We start from the raw sequence: 17,172 nt of genomic DNA, 5'->3' as shown, positions 1-17,172 counted from the left end.
TAATGAATAATAATCGATTTCAGTAAGGAATGTCAACAACAATCTGAGAACAGGTAAGTCTTGAAGTGTGAAGCATTGTTGGTCTTCCCCAAGCAGTTGGTTTGGTAACTATTTTTCCTCTCCAACAGTTCGTCACCTATCCTCGACTTGTTTGATGAGTTTCTCCCCGAATATTTCATTATCCACGGTAAAGCCAATGGGTCTCATTTCCAGTTGAGCTGATGATTGATCCCTTTTGCGAATCCATATTCCTCAGCTAAGGTGTTCATGTTTAGTATCCCCCAGTCTTATGATTAGACCCTGGAGATCTGGAACCTTTATTTGGTTTCAATTTGCATAATTGTGTTGCATAACTTCGGCAGTTTCTCCTTTGTGTGAACCAGATCTGATTATTTTTTCCTTGGAATTGGTTTATTTCACAATTTCCAAGAAGAATTTGTTGATTATTAAGGAATGTGATGATCTTGGTCATAGCATCCCCAACAATTTGCTTAGATCCCCATGTAGAGTTTTATCTCTTGTGTCCCCCGGCGGAGTTCGTCTTCTGACATAAAGATCCCTTATTCCTGGCAGTATTAGATTCTAAGCAGTATTTGATTTTGTTCCCTGCAAGGTTGTCTCCCATTTAACATGGTATTGACCTAAAATTCCCCACAATGTTGACAATTTTGATCCTCAACAGATTTTTTCTCTATCCTTAGCATGTTTGGTTGACTATCCTTCAACAGTGCTCTCTCTCCCTGTAGGGTTTGTCGTGGTTAATTGGAAGCATGTTCTCCATTACTTTCTAAGTCAGAGTTGATTTGTTCAGAGCCGGATGATTTATTTTTATGCCTAGCATTTTCTCCAGTTGGTGTTTCCATCTTGTTGAGATTAGCCGAGTGTTGCAGCAGTGATTCAAATCTTCATTATTTGTATCTTTTGTGTTGTTTTGTCAGCATAATCATAAATCATATACATGCATAAAACACAACATCAAATATCTCATTATGCATTTTATCGCGTTTGATTTCTGATCCTCTGCTTCGGTGATATCATTTACCTATGCAGATTGGTGCGTCTGTCCTCCTTCAATTGTAGAGTGTCAGCCCCTTAAGCAGAAATAATTTAACCTTTCTCATTCCCCACTGAGTTATTTCCTCGTAGATGATTATTTCATTTTCCTCCCCAGTTGTTTATCTGGATGGAACCACTCCCCTTGAGTTATATCCTTATTGGGTTGAGTCTTTGTTTGAGTGTTTCTTTCTAGCTATTACCTAGATATATATTTTGGTCCCTTGAGAGTCTATTACTCAGTAACTGGTAATATTCTTCTCGATTCTTGAGTACTTTACTTTTGCCCAATACCTGGTAAAATGTAAACTACTTCCTTTGCTTTCCCCAGCGGATCTATTTTCATGTTTCCCTAGGTAGTCTATCCTTGATATGTTTAATTTAACCAGTGACGAATATTCTTCCTTTTGTGGCTTTTTGCCCAGTAAAAAGGTAGTTGTAATCCCTATTCTTATTCCCCAGAGAGTCCATCCTTGATATGTTCACTTTGACCGGTGACAGATTTTCTCTCTCTTTTCGGTATTCTACCCAGTAACCGGTAGTTGTAATTCCTATTTTACCTTTCCCCTCCAAGTTTATCCTTGATATGTTCATCCTAACCAGTGACGAATATTCTCTCTTTGATATTTTATCCAGTAACTGATAGATATGATTCCTATTTCTCCCCGACAGTTTATCCTTGATATGTTTACCCTAACCGGTAACGGATATTCTTCCCCATTCCCCAAGTGGTATATCCTTGATATGTTCATCCTAACCGATGATGGATATTCCTCCTTTGAGTTTATCCTTGATATGTTCACTTTAATTAGGTGGAGAATACTCTCTCTTTGATCTTCTGCCCAGTTACCGACAGTTATAAATCCTATTTGAGTTATCTCCCTAGTAGGTCATTCTTACCCAATAACAGATAACGAATACACCTCTTTCTCCTCAGCGAGTCATCCTTGATATGTTTACCCTAATCGATAACGGATGTACCTCTGTTAGAGTGTATTATCTTCCTACCAAGTAACCGGTAGTAAATAGTATATCTCTGGTACTCCTGTGTTGAAGTTCATTCTTCCCCAATTGAGTTTGAATGTGTATTTCCTTATTGGAATCGCCAACCCCCTGTTAGGTTTGAATACTTCAGTTTTGTTCTGATCTATTCCTATCACCTGCAAATTTCCCTTATCCCAGGACCGATTCCTTCCATTGATTTATTTTCATGGAAATCCCCTCGTGTCTCCAGCAGTTTTTAAGTCGTAGCCTGGCCTACGCATAGCTTTTCATTCCCCCCCAGAGTCTCTGTCTCCCGAGTGAGTTTTCCTTATGGAATGCATTATGCTCCTGTGGACTTTCAGTCTCTCCGGATTCTTTTCCTTTGTGGCAATATATTCCCCACAATGATTATTTTAACATTCATATCATATGCATCCTGAGGTCTCTTAGGGACTAAAGTTCGTTTCTAGATGTTGTTATTTAAGTCCATTCTACTGAGTTGATACGAATATTTTAACCTTGACATCCTCAGTTATAATGTCCTTAAATAGGGGAAGTTGTAAGACTCCAATTTTGACCCTAAGATCCCTCATGTTATCTCATCATATGCATTGGCTTTGGGGATCACACCTTGGCATCCCCTTTACCCCTCATTCATTGGGTTTGCATTGGGAGAGATCACCATGCATATTTAATTGTATTATACTTTATTTTCCTTTGTTTACTAACCAAAATACCAAAAAATATGTCCATATAGAGCTTTGTTTCTTGTGTAGGTAGTGTGTGGATCCACAAAGGCCTCATCAAGCTCACAACTAGGGTTTGAGACCCTCAATGCAAGGATATCAATCAAGATATGGTTCACATTGATTCTAGAAATTATATATGGTTCCCCATGTTCTTCATTTATCATTTTGATTAAGAATTCATCAAGAGTTTGAAGCTTGTTTTCCTTGGAAGCCCTAATTCATATGGGTATCTTGTGTGACTTCCTCAGAATTTTTCTTCAGCATTTGATCCAATTATTTCAAGGTATACTTCATTATACATCATCTTATGCATATACGATCCTCCATGAGTCCAAGAGATCAAGAGAACTTCAAGTTTGCAAGTTGGTTCATGGTGGTTGACCAGAGGAAGCCAACTGGTCAAAACTAGGGTTCCCTGTACCCTATCTTCTACCATTTTTGTCATATGAAAATGATTCCAAGATAAATGTTACTCCTTATGACATTACAAATAACTTTCATGTTCATTTCAAGAGCTAGTTTTGCTTGGAAAGTCATTTTTTATGGTGAAAGATTATAGGTCATTTTGTCTGAACCCTAGCTAGGAGGTCAACTTCCAAGGACCATAACTTGCTCAATTTTTATGCTATGAAATCCATCCAAGTTTCATGATCAATTTCAATATGTCCTCTCCAACCTTTATTCTTTGAGAAACTTAAAATTCAACTTGAAAGGGAATGTGCCAAGAGGAAACATTATAGGTCATTTTGGACCATAACCATTGAACAAGCAATTTTCCTCAACTTCTAAAATGCATAAATCCTTCATGCCAAATTCAAATGAGGTCTCATTTGTGACTAAATTTAATAGGTTTGAAATATTTACAACTTTTACAAAGGAACGTTTTCCATTTGAAGCCCACGGCAAAAGTTATTCAAGGTGGAAGAAGTGAACATTTGACTTGGTACTTAGAAAAATTTCAAATATGTTTGATTTCCCAAACTTCCACCTCAAAATTCATCATGATCCAAGCTTCAAATGGAAATGTGTTCAACATGAAATTTGTTCCCCTTGATCTAACCTTCACAAAAAGTCCAAAATCACTTGTTCCCCTTGATCTAACCTTCACAAAAAGTCCAAAATCACTTCATTTGGCCAAGGATTGAATGATTTGCGCATGGCTTTTCTTCAAGGTTCCATTTGGATGAATCTCATTACCATTTCCCAATTCCAATTGCATGACTTCATGAGACACTTTTAGCATTGCTCATGATCAATTTTGGACCTTTTGACATCACTTCATGGGCCTATCACACGCCAATGCATCCATGCAAGTGAGAATTTCAATTTTTGGAATTTTAATGGAAGTGTGTGAAAATCAATTACCTAGCCTATAAATACATTGCCCCATGCTCAGAATTATGGACCTTGCCCAAGCTTTGATTCTGCAACCCTACCCTTCACCATTAGAGGATAAACTTGAAGGTTTTCAATTTAAAATCAAGTTTCAATTTCACTTATGTTTTGAAGTTGAAACTCCAAGAATCCAAGCCATCCTTTGATCCAATTCACTTACTGCAAGCTTCTCAAGTCAAGCCAAGGCAAATTGGAATCAAGATCAAGCAAGATTCAAGCTCCTCGAAGGTGATTTCTTAGAAACTTTCTCTTTTCGATTCTCTCTCAATTCTTCACCATTCTCTTTGATTTTTGGTTGGCTGAAGTCCTACCAATGTAGGCAACAAGATTGAGTTGCTTTGAGGTCAAATTAAAGCAACTCAGTTCATGATCCTCAAAATTTAAATCCCTGTATCTTTTCAATATACTTGGAATTGGAGAAAATTGAGGCCAGATTCGAGCTCATGAGCATTTTTCCCTTTGAAATAGTGTCCTTGTTTTTCATTTTTCATTGAGTAAAAGGTCGACCAGTCGGTGAGGTCCACCGGAGAAGATGACCAGAGCTAGGGCTCCGGTGGTATGTTGGCAGCTTCACATTCATCTAATTATGGTCTAATGATCTAATCCTAGCCTTTGGTTTGAATTATCTACATTGCAGCGTGTTGACTTGGTTGTATGGTAGACACCACACGCATGGCCATCAGATTTTCCACCTCAATTAATGAGGGAGATCTTATGGCCCTTGTTTTTTCTTATTTTATTTTAAATTCTGATTTTATGTTTAATCCTTTTATTTTATTTGATTCATAGAAATTTCATTTTTAATCCAAAAAATATGGGACTTTCACCAAAAATCTTTAAATATTTTTCTCTTTTATATTCTGAATTAAAATTAATTTTTGGATTAATTTTGATATTTTTCATGAATTAAATGTTTTTATGCATATTTTTAATTATTTAAAAATACTTCTGACTTTTTAAAAATAGTGAAATTTTTGTCTAACGTCCTTTGACCTTGTTTGACCTAGGATAAATCCCTTGGCCATTTATTTGGTGTTTTGAAGGGATTTTAGGTTTTGACCAAATTAAAATTTATTTTAATACATTTTTAAATTGATTAAATGTTTAAAAATATTGTTGAGCCATTTTTATGGTCTTATGATGTTTAACTTTCTGTTTGGGCCTTGGTCAAGGTTGATTTGACTTTTGTTGAATCAAAACCATTGAATTTAGGGGAATTGATGAAATGTACATTTCATCTCCCAAAATGAATGGATGGTTTTGATTTGATGAAATTCCTCCCATGATCAATTTGTGTTTCTATCTTCCCATCCCTCTTCATATTCATCCCTATTCTTTCCCATTCCCTCATTTGACCAATGAAATCTCTAATATTTAAAGGCTAATTCGTTCACTAATGACCTTATGTCAGATGAACCAATATAAGTGTGACTGAGATATGTCCCACCATTTTGATTTTTTCTTTTAGTGTGTGGTATGTTTTAGGAGTTTGGTTCTTCATACCAAATCTCTAACATGCTTCAACACCTATATTTTTATTGCCCGACCTCAGATAGTTGTGACTTCTACATAAGTTCAATTACGATTGCTTAACATAGAGATAAATTTGACCCTCAAGGCATAAAATTCTAGTAAGTGAGATTGTAAGTCTCCCATTCTTCATGGCATTGTGTGGAGACTTGCCCTTTTTTCCTTTCATGGGAGCTAGTGGCATACTTGTTGAATTATCCAAGTTGAAGCCCTTCTTATGGAAGATGTCTTCGTTTAAGAATTCATAGTTGTGAATGAATGGTTGAGTGTTCTCCAAAGAATGACGTAATCAATTAAAAAATCAGCACTAACACTTGACTAACTTTTGACTAACATTTGACTAACTCTTGTTAATATTTCTTTACTTTCAAGTCATTTACTTTATGCAATTTAAATTTCAGTCATTTATCATTCATTGCCATTTACATTTCATTTAACTTGTTTATGTTTATGTCATTTTCACTTTGCTCATTTGAGCCATATCTTGTGATTGTTATATATTTTGTTTGTGTGTTTTGGTTTTGTCTGTGGTCTTAGGACCTTAAAATACCTAATAACAAAAAAAACCTAAAAATCATCTGGTGGACTGTTGAACTTGATCTGAACTTTTGGACTTAGGATTAGGCAACATTTCTTGTGCAAAAAGGACTTGGCCAATGCCAACATTATGAGACTGAGTTATTATGAACTGAGCCTTCATCTGATGCAAGACTTGGGAATCTCTTGGGTTCATCTGCTACTCTGTCTTTGTGCTTAATTGTTATTTTTATCTTGTGCCTAATGTTTTGCTCTGAGTTGATCAAGGAATATTTCATCTGATACATGGGAAGACAATGAAGATTGCTAGCTATTGGAATTGCTTGCTTGGATGTGGCTATCTTTATTTGATGCCTCGACCTTCATGATGTCTGGATATTGCTCATTGCTTATTGATTATTTCTTGATAAAAGTCCAAATTAAAATGGGGTTCTATATGACATTCTGTTGGATTGCATCCCATCGGTTAGATCTTTTCAACTCCCAACTTTTAAATTTTATCTTAGGGTAGTCTCTTCATATCCTCCCATTTCTTAAATTTCAAAATTTCTCCCTCTTTTCAAAAACCTTTGTTTGCTTGTGATTCCAAACTTAGACATTGTTTTAATGGTTAGAAACTTTAGCCTTATGCCATTGAATTTTTGAATTTCTTTCTTAAAGCAAACTTGTAAATAAACTTAACCATATTGACTTAAATTTCAAAAGACAAAAAGAACTAACAACTCCATTCAAACTTTTGGCCCTTTGTGCCTTTTCTTATTAAACTTTTGTTAAAATCAATTCACCAACTTATTTGAAATTTTTACCATAAACTACGAGGTTTTGATCCCTCATTTTTATGTTGGTACGTAGGCACAAGACTGAAGGTCTTGTCAAACACAAAAATATAATCAATGAATTCTTTTCTCATCCCTAGACTCTATTTTTTTCTCTCAAACATCTTTTATACCAAAAACACATACACACATAAAAAAGGGCTCCCTAGGAGTACCTAGGATACTTTGGGTGCTAACACTTTCCCTCTGTGTAACCAACCCCCTTTCCTGTAATCTCTGACATTTTATTAGTTTTAATTTGAAAACTTCTTATCTTTGGGTGTTGTTTGTACTTTTCCCCTTTCCTTTGGAAACAATAAAAGCGTGATGAGGACTCTGGCTTTATTGACGATAACCTTATGCATAGCTTGATGGTCATGAATTTACCGCTACAAATATGTCTAGTGTCCATATGTGCCTCACCAAGCCCACAACTAGGGTTTGAGTCCCTCAATGCAAGAGATAAAGCAAGCAAGTGTATACACTAGTTTTAAACATCATATATGGATCCCGATGTTCTTTATTTGTCATTTTGATCAAGAGTTTGAAGCTTGTTTGTCAAGGAAGCCCTAATTCATTTGGGTATCTTGTGTGCCTTCCTCGACAAGTTTCTTCAGCATTTGGTTAAGGATATCAAGGTATACTTCATGTTACATCATCATAAGAATATATGATCCTCCATGAGCCCCAAATAGCAAAGAAACTTCAAGTGTGCAAGTTGATTCAAGGAAGTTGACCAAAAAAGTCAACTGGTCAAATCTAGGGTTCCCTAGACCCTATTTGTAAGACCCCAATTTTGACCCTAAGATCCCTCATATTATCTCATCATATGCATTGGATTTGGGATCACACCTTGGCATCCTCCTTACCCCTCATTCATTGGGTTTGCATTGGGAGAGATCACCAAGCACATTTGATTGTATCATACTTTGTTTTTCTTTGTTTACTAACCAAAATTCCAAAAATATGTCTATGTATAACTTTGTTTCTTTTGTAGGTAGTGTGTGTGTCCACCAATGCCGCATCAAGCTCACAATTAGGGGTTGAGACCCTCAGTGTAAGGATATCAATCAATAGATGATTCACAATGGCTATAAGCATCATATATGGATCCCCGTTATCTTCACTTATGATTTTGATCAAGAAATCATCAACAGTTTGAAGCTTGTTTGCCTTGGAAACCCTAATTCATTTGGGTATCTTGTGTGACTTCCTCAGCAAGTTTCTTCAACATTTGATCAAATATTTTAAGGGATACTTCCTATTAAATAATCTTATTCATATATGATCATCCATGAGTCCCAAAGATCAAGAAAACTTCAATTTTGCAAGTAGGTTCAAGGTGGTTGATCAGAGAAAGTCAACTGGTCAAAACTGGGGTTCCCTAGACCCCATTTCCTACAACTTTTGTCATATGAAAATTATTCCAAGAGAAAATTTAGTCTTTATGACATAAAAACAACTTTCATGTTGATATCAATAGCTATTTTTGCTTGGAAAGTCATTTTTTATGGTGAAAGATTATAGGTCATTTTGTCTGAACCCTAGTTAAGAGGTCAACTTCCAAGGAGCATAACTTGCGCAATTTTTATGATATTAAGTCCATAGAAGTTTCATGATTAATTTCAAGATTCCCTCTCCAACTTTGATTCTTTGAGAAATGTCAAATTCAACTTGCAAGGGCATGTTCCTAGAGGAAACATTATAGGTCATTTTGGGTCATTACCATTGAACAAGCAATTTTCCTCAACTTCTAAAATTTATAACTCCTTTATGCCAAATCCAAATGAGGTCAAATTTGTAATCGAATTGAAGAAGATTGAAAGAGCTACAATGTTGATGGAGAAACATTTTCCATTTGAAGCTCATAGCAAAAGTTATTCAAGGTGGAAGAAATGGATATTTGACTTGGAACTTAGAAAAAATTCAATTATGTTTGATTTTTCAAACTTCCACCACAAAATGCATCATGATCCAAGATTCAAATGGAAAAGTGTTCAACATGAAAGTTTTTCCCCTTGATGTCGCATTTCCAAAAAGTCCAAGATCACCTAATTTGGACAAGATTTGAATAACTTGACCATGGTTACTCTTCATGGTTCCATTTGGATGAATCACATGATCATTTCTCAATTATAAATGCATGGCCTCATGTAAAACTCTCAGCTTCATTCATGATCATTTTTTGACCTGATTACATCATCTCATGGGCCTACCACATGCCCATGCAAGCATGGACCTCAATTTCTATTTTTGGCCAAAGTTTGGAAGTGTGTGAAAAGCAATGAACATGGCTATAAATACATGACCTTGGTGATCAGAAAAAGGATCCTCTTGCACAAGCTTTGACCATCTTCTTCCCTAAACCTCATTGTAGTGGGGTATTCGTTACCATTAGAGATATTGACTAAATCCAAGGTAAATCATACAAGTCGAGACGCCACCGCACTTCTATTTATCCAAAGGAATGGTTAGAAAGCGAACAAAAACCTAAAAGTTTTATCGAATCAAAAACTAGTAAAAATGTCAGAGATCTGGGTAAGGGGGTTGGTTATGCAATGGGAAGGTGTTAGGCACCCAAAGCATCCTAGGTACTCCTAGGGAGCCCTTTTCACATTTGTTCCAAAGGATGTTGTTTTTTTTTTTGAAAATTTATTTGTGAAAACATGATTGAAGGGATGAGAAAAGCGTGTATGTTTATCTAATGTACTACTTACTAAAAGAAGGGTCAAAAGAAAATGACTCGCACGGACGTCGCATCCACTGCATACGTATCTCATCTGAATCTGAGAATCAGAGTCTTCGTAGCTCGGCTACCTATGGGTTAAAGAGGAGTGTGCTTGCTAAGACATCGCGTCTTATGCCTACGTATCTCATCTGGGATGAAAATCAGAGCAAAACGTAGTTCGACCACCTATGGGATAAGGGTTGTGTTTTGGGGTGAACGACGTTACTACGCAATCTACCAGATGCTCGACCTTTGGAGACTTACTCGCCTGTAGTAGAAGGAGATAACATGTTCTTAGGAGAAGAAAAATCAATGAGTTTGGGGTGTTTAGGGATGCTCATGCAAAAGGGGTAATGAGGATAAGGCCTCATAGCTCTTAACCCTGGACAGGGTGAGCTCATGACAAAAAGTGGGGGTTCAGAAAGGTGGAACCCTCTCCACTGACTGACCGGACAAAAGATCTGGGGTTTTTGTTCTAAAGCATCGACACGTAGTGTGATCTTAAAGAACGACGCACTGAATAACAGGGGATTGATTATTGATCCCTTTTATCCGTCAATTGCCTCTTCATGGAGGTCTTTAGGCAAAAAGTAGTAAAATGCGAGAAAGATAAAGGGGGTTAAGAGATCTACCACACGGATAAAGATCCGAAGCAACAGCAAATAAAGGAATAAGAAACCCAGAGATCTCTCAAGCTAGCACCATCAAAGAAAGTGAGTCAGTACAGGTAATCGGAACAAACCTCCAGGTGGTATCCCACAAATAAAGTCGAACACCAGGAAAGCCATCTCTGCAAGAGTCATATGAGCCCTCACAAAACAAAACTCAACAAACAGGTTAGAGAAACAAGATAGGGTAATCAAGAGTTGCCCCCAAATTAAAATGTAACCACATGAATCATGCCATTAAAATTCACAAAAAGCTTACAAAAAGCAACCAAGGGTAGGAGGCCTAAACCTCTTGTCAAACACATGCATTAAAAGGGTATCAAATTCACCCATAATACCTCATACATTCAGAGCATTCAAATTAAAAGCATAAAGTAATGGGAATAAGGCAAACCTGACTAGAGAGATCGAATGAAATTGAATTGCCCGGTTGGGTTTGCAAAGAAATTTGAGGGTTTATATGAGAGGGAATTGGTTCTTTGCCGATGAGTCCCCTTCAGTGTCTGGAGGTTGCTCTGAACTCTGTTAGCTCTTCTCTCACTATCTTTTTCCCTGCCAGGGTAATAGGAATAGAATTCATTTTGTTTCACTGAAACTCTGAATTTATAACCTGATTTTTGTGGACCTGTGGGCTCAAATGAGAGAGGCCCAAGTCCAAAAAATTTCTGTTATATTTTATTTATTTATTTATTTATTTATTTATTTATTTATTTATTTATTAAACACGTGGGCTTCGCCTAGCGAGCATGACAGTTCAAGAAATTCCTCTGAGCGTAGGTGATTCTGGTGGCTTTTCTTGGGACTCGCTAGGCGACCCATTCTGCTCGCCTAGCGAGCATGACAGCTCATGAACAAACTTTTTCTCCTTCAAGATTAACGTTTTGACTGACGAATAGACCCCATTTGAACCTGTTGGAAGTATCTCAAGCCATTCCCTTGTGTTAACTGATCATCTAAATAGAACCCACAAAGTGTCTTGGATGATACTCAAGCTTCAGACAAAAGATGTTAGTGACACATTTTTGTGCTTTTGGTTAGTAAACAAAAGTAAGAGAAACAATGATGTATAATTCAAGCATGCTTGGTGATCTCAAACCAATCACAAGGAGTCCCACCCAAAGGCAAAGGGAACCAAGATGCTAAAGATCCTTGAGGCAATGCAAATGCAATGTTATGATGCCATGAGGGATCTTAGGGTCAAAATTGAGGTCTTACAGATGCCCCTATTTAAGGTCACTCTAGCCGGAGAAGTGAAGGTTAAAATCTTCGTCTCGACGGGGTAGAATGGGCTTAAATAATAACAAAGAGACGAATTTTGGTCCCTAAGAGACCTCATGATGCAAATGTAGGTATGAAAAATGGTAGCACTCTGTGGAGATATGTGTCCACAAAAGCAAAGAAATCAGAAGCCACTGATAATCCATATGAGCAATTCACTCCATGGGACCAAGACCCTTGGGACTCTCCTGGGTATAGAAAAGGGATAAAAATGCGCGAGCAGGTCACGACTCAAAGCGTGGGGAACAGAATTCCAAAGGGAAAAGATCCAATGGAAAGACTCGAGCTGACTCGAAGATGCATGTATTGGGGAATATGCCAATACAGCAAAAAAACTATCCACAGCGGATACTTCGGATAAAATCCGGATGAAAACAATCCACTAAGGGACTTCGCTGGGGATGTCCACAAGGACACTCCTGGGGAAGCAGCGGGACGAGGTATTACCGGTTACTGGGTAATAAGCTCAAGGAGACATGTGATCTGAACACCAGGTATGAGGGTGAGAGATACAACATGCTCAGGAAGAGATGAATATCCAAGACCGACATAAGGGTGAGAGATATCAAAACTTCAAAACATCTGAGGAAAACCTAAAAGGTATACTTCAACTCAGGGATTCTGACTCCACAGGGGACAAAAAGTCATAATAGGGAGCAGAGAAGAAGGAACACCAGGGATACCGGTTACTGGGCATATAATAGGTGACCAACCAAGGCGTGAATTGGGGAATATTCCCAAAACACTCATCATCCAAAAGAGGGCTAAAAGCAAACTCGATTACAGGATGGATATTCGACTCCACAAAGGGGATACGAATCTTACTCAACTGGGGAAGAACAAAAGGCTTCAGACCCGAGAGTGCATGAGATATACTATCTATTACCGTCAGAACATAGATAATATACTCGCATGGACGATTATCCACAACCGGTTACTGGGTTAATAAAGGATAAATCGACCGAAAAGAAAAGGCATCGGGATACCGAAACTAGGTATATAATGATGACCAATTCAGGGGAGGAACAATTGTTACCAACAACAACAAGGTAGACGAGAGATGACCCGCTGAGGATAAATTGCGTAATCAGGGCAATTACCCAAGCAGATGAGGGGATGTCATTATCGAATACTGGATGAAGATAATTTTCACCAATTAAAGATGAGCAAAAATAGTTACTCTACAAAAAAGGGAAGAAATAGGGTTTACAACTACCGGTATGAGGGTAGAGAACCGCAGACTCCGCCGGGGATAATGATTACTAATTATTAAGCCATTATTCATTTACCACGAGGAAACAGGAAAAGAGTCTCAAGATACCGATCTAGGATCAAACTAGATAGGCACACCAAATCAAGACTTGTCCCGGTGAGGATATAACTCAATGGGGAAAACCATCCCAGTATATATGTTGGGAAGGAACAAAAACAATCAACATCCACGAGGATATAACCCGGTGGGGAATATGGAAGAAAGGATAGACACTTTCTGCCTATGGAGCTGACTCTATATGGAGAGATCAGACACACACATCTGCTTGGGGAAGTATATCACCAAATAGCAGGAGACAGCAAACAACGATATATGGCAAAGAATGCAACATGAATATCTGAATGTTATAATTATGCATGAATATGTGTGGTTTATGTATGATGTATGTTGACAGACAGACATATCTAACACAACCAGGTCCAGGAATCAACCACCCGGTACTACATCTCAAGAGAGAAAGCCAAGTTCACCGGGGAGTATCCAATCTGCTAGGGATCAGAGATACCAGGAAGCAAAGAACTCTACAAGGGATGAATCATCAATCATTCCAGCTGGGGGCGAGAGTTATCACAGACAAGGTCCATCACATCAACAACTCTACTAGGGAATCTATAAGAGGAGATAAAGGATTTATCGGGATCAACCACCAAATACCGCTCTTGCCCAAAGAGATCCAAGCTGCTGAGGAAGAAAGATTGCTACTCTACTGAAGGGAAGAGAGGTGACTCTCAACAAGCAATCCACTTGGTAGGATAAACCACAAGGGGTTCCGGAGGGAGGAGATACATTCATGCCAGGAATATGGACAAAAATCTTACCCTGTTGGGGATCGTACCACCTTTGGGAGAGCACTGAGGATCTCCTAAGTATCCTTTCGTCATTGTGAATGTTTACTTTGTTTAAAAACAAATTATAAAAAAATTTATCGTTTAAAACAATGATATTTTCTTAATCAAAACATGCAAAACATTTGTTGAATAGGAACAGATAAGAGTGCCAATAATTGGATAAAAGGCTCAAATTTATTTGATAGAATGGTAGTTTGCGAATGGCAAGACTCCATAGATCTTTATAAATTTGAAATTGGTGATATATATTGGAAAAGGGCTACATTGAACATAATGACCATTTCTCCACCAATTCTGAATCCGATGTATTTGAAGCTTTGGCTGATAATGAGCAAGGATCTCTGACGGACGACAGTTGTAGAACAAAGTCTTGTCAGGATGCAGTTACTTGCCAAATCCCTAATTTTTGCCTAGATTGCCCCAGGATGAGGTACTCAATCTAGCGGGATACCTATATCATTATTATATATTTTTTGTGTCTCTAACTTTTGCCTGAATCGCCCTTTCGGGATTTCAATTCACCGAGACGCTCATTTTTGCCTAAGCCGCCCTTTCGGGTTTTCAACTTAGCGAGCTATTCAGTTTTTATTTTTTTAGGCGAAGTATTTCTTGACTGCATCTGAATTCACAGGACGAGTGAAATCCTCCCTATCCATAGTTGTAAGTATCAAAGCACCGCCTGAAAAGGCTCTCTTAACAACATACGGCCCCTCATAGTTCGGAGTCCACTTGCCCTTAAAATCGGGCACGAAAGACAAAACTTTCTTGAGCACAAGGTCACCTTCTCGGAACACACGAGGCTTGACCTTCTTATCAAAAGCTTTCTTCATCCTCTGCTGATATAACTGACTGTGGCACATGGCAGTCAATCTCTTTTCTTCTATCAAGTTCAGCTGGTCATAACGACTCTGAACCCATTCAGCATCAGTCAACTTGGCCTCCATCAAGACTCTCATTAATGGGATCTCCACCTCTACTGGGAGTACCGCCTCCATGCCATAACCAAGAGAGAAAGGGGTTGCCCCTGTTGAAGTGCGGACAGATGTACGATAGCCATGCAAAGCGAATGGCAACATCTCATGCCAATCTCTGTACGTAACAACCATCTTCTGGATAATTTTCTTAATGTTCTTATTAGCAGCTTCAACAGCCTCATTCATCTTGGGTCTGTACGGAGAAGAATTATGATGTGCAATCTTGAATTCACTACACAACTCTTTCATCATGTTTTTCAAGTTAGATCCATTATCAGTAATGATCTTATCTGGCACACCATATCGGCATATGAGTTGATTCTTGATAAACTTCACGACCACCTGCCTGGTCACATTTGCATACGACGCCGCTTCAACCCACTTGGTGAAGTAATTAATTGCTACGAGAATAAATCTGTGTCCATTGGACGCTTCCGGCTCTATCATGCCAATCATGTCAATTCCCCACATGGAGAAAGGCCATGGTGATGAGATCACATTCAAAAGTGTCGGGGGAATATGAATCTTATCAGCATAAATCTGACACTTGTGGCATTTCTTCACAAATTTGTAGCATTCAGACTCCATTGTCAGCCAATAGTAGCCTGCTCTCAACATCTTTCTAGCCATGGCATGTCCATTGGAATGAGTACCAAATGAACCCTCATGGACCTCAGTCATCAACAGGTCTGCTTCGTGTCTATCCACGCATCTGAGTAGAACCATGTCAAAATTTCTTTTGTAAAGCACTTCGCCATTGAGGTAGAAACTGCCTGACAATCTCCTCAAAGTCTTCCTATCTTTTACAGATGCCCCAGGCGGGTAAATATGGCTCTAAAGGAAACACTTGATATCATAATACCACGGATTATCATCTTTTACTTCTTCTACTGCAAATACATGAGCTGGTCTGTCCAAGTGCATCACGGTGATATTGGGGACTTCATTCCACAATTTAACCACAATCATTGAAGCAAGCGTAGCAAGAGCATCTACCATCCGATTCTCATCTCGAGAAATATGATGGAAGTCAACCTCGGTAAAGAACGTTGAAATCCTCCTTGCATAATCTCTGTATGGAATGAGGCCAGGCTGATTCGTTTCCCATTCACCCTTAATCTGATTAAAAATGAGGGCCGAATCACCATATACATCAAGATGCTTGATCCTTAGATCAATACATTCCTTCAATCCCATAATACAGGCCTCATACTCAGCCATATTATTCGTGCATTTGAAAGTTAGCCTTGCTGTAAAAGGAATATGCGTGCCCTGAAGAGTAATAGTCACGGCCCCAATACCATTTCCATACTGATTTACAGCGCCATCAAACACCATACTCCATCTGGAACCAAGCTCTGGCCCTTCATCAAGTGTAGGCTCATCGCAATCTTTCACTTTCAAATACAGAATTTCCTCATCCGGGAAGTCATACTGAACTGACTGATAATTTTCAATAGGCTGATGTGCCAAATGGTCAGCCAAGATACTACCTTTAATAGCCTTCTGAGCTCAATACTCAATATCATACTCAGATAACAACATCTGCCAACGGGCAATTCTCCCTGTTAAAGCAGGCTTCTCGAAGATGTACTTGATTGGATCCATTCTGGATATCAACCAAGTCGTATGATTTATCATATACTGGCATAAGCGTTTAGCAGCCCAAGCCAAAGCACAACATGTCTTTTCAAGCATTGAGTATCGAGACTCACAATCAGTGAACTTCTTACTCAAGTAGTAGATAGCATACTCTTTCTTCCCTGATTTATCTTGCTGACCAAGGACACAACCCATAGAATCTTCAAGAACAGTCAGATACATGATCAATGGTCTTCCCTCTACAGGCGGAGACAGAATCGGAGGCTCAGACAAATATTCTTTAATACTGTCAAAAGCTTTCTGGCAATCCTCGGTCCAATCATGGGACTGATATTTCCGGAGGAGCTTGATTATAGGCGCACATATGGCAGTCATGTGGGATATGAATCTGGAGATATAATTCAAGCGGCCAAGAAAACCTCGGACTTGCTTCTCAGTTTTTGGCGCAGGCATCTCTTGTATTGCTTTGACCTTTGCAGGATCAACCTCAATACCTCTTTCACTAACAATGAAGCCCAATAACTTGCTAGAACAGACTCCAAATGTACATTTGTTGGGATTCAGACGAAGCTTATATTTCCTCAAACGCTGGAAAAGCTTCAACAAATGCTCTACATGTTCAACTTCCGTTCTTGACTTAGCAATCATATCGTCAACATATACCTCAATCTCCTTGTGCATCATATCATGAAACAAGGTGGTCATAGCTCGTTGATACGTGGCTCCGGCGTTCTTCAA

This window comes from Lathyrus oleraceus, chromosome 6 (genome assembly GCF_024323335.1).
Source record: "Lathyrus oleraceus cultivar Zhongwan6 chromosome 6, CAAS_Psat_ZW6_1.0, whole genome shotgun sequence".
NCBI lineage: Eukaryota > Viridiplantae > Streptophyta > Magnoliopsida > Fabales > Fabaceae > Lathyrus > Lathyrus oleraceus.
Note: the sequence above shows the minus strand (reverse complement) of the source record.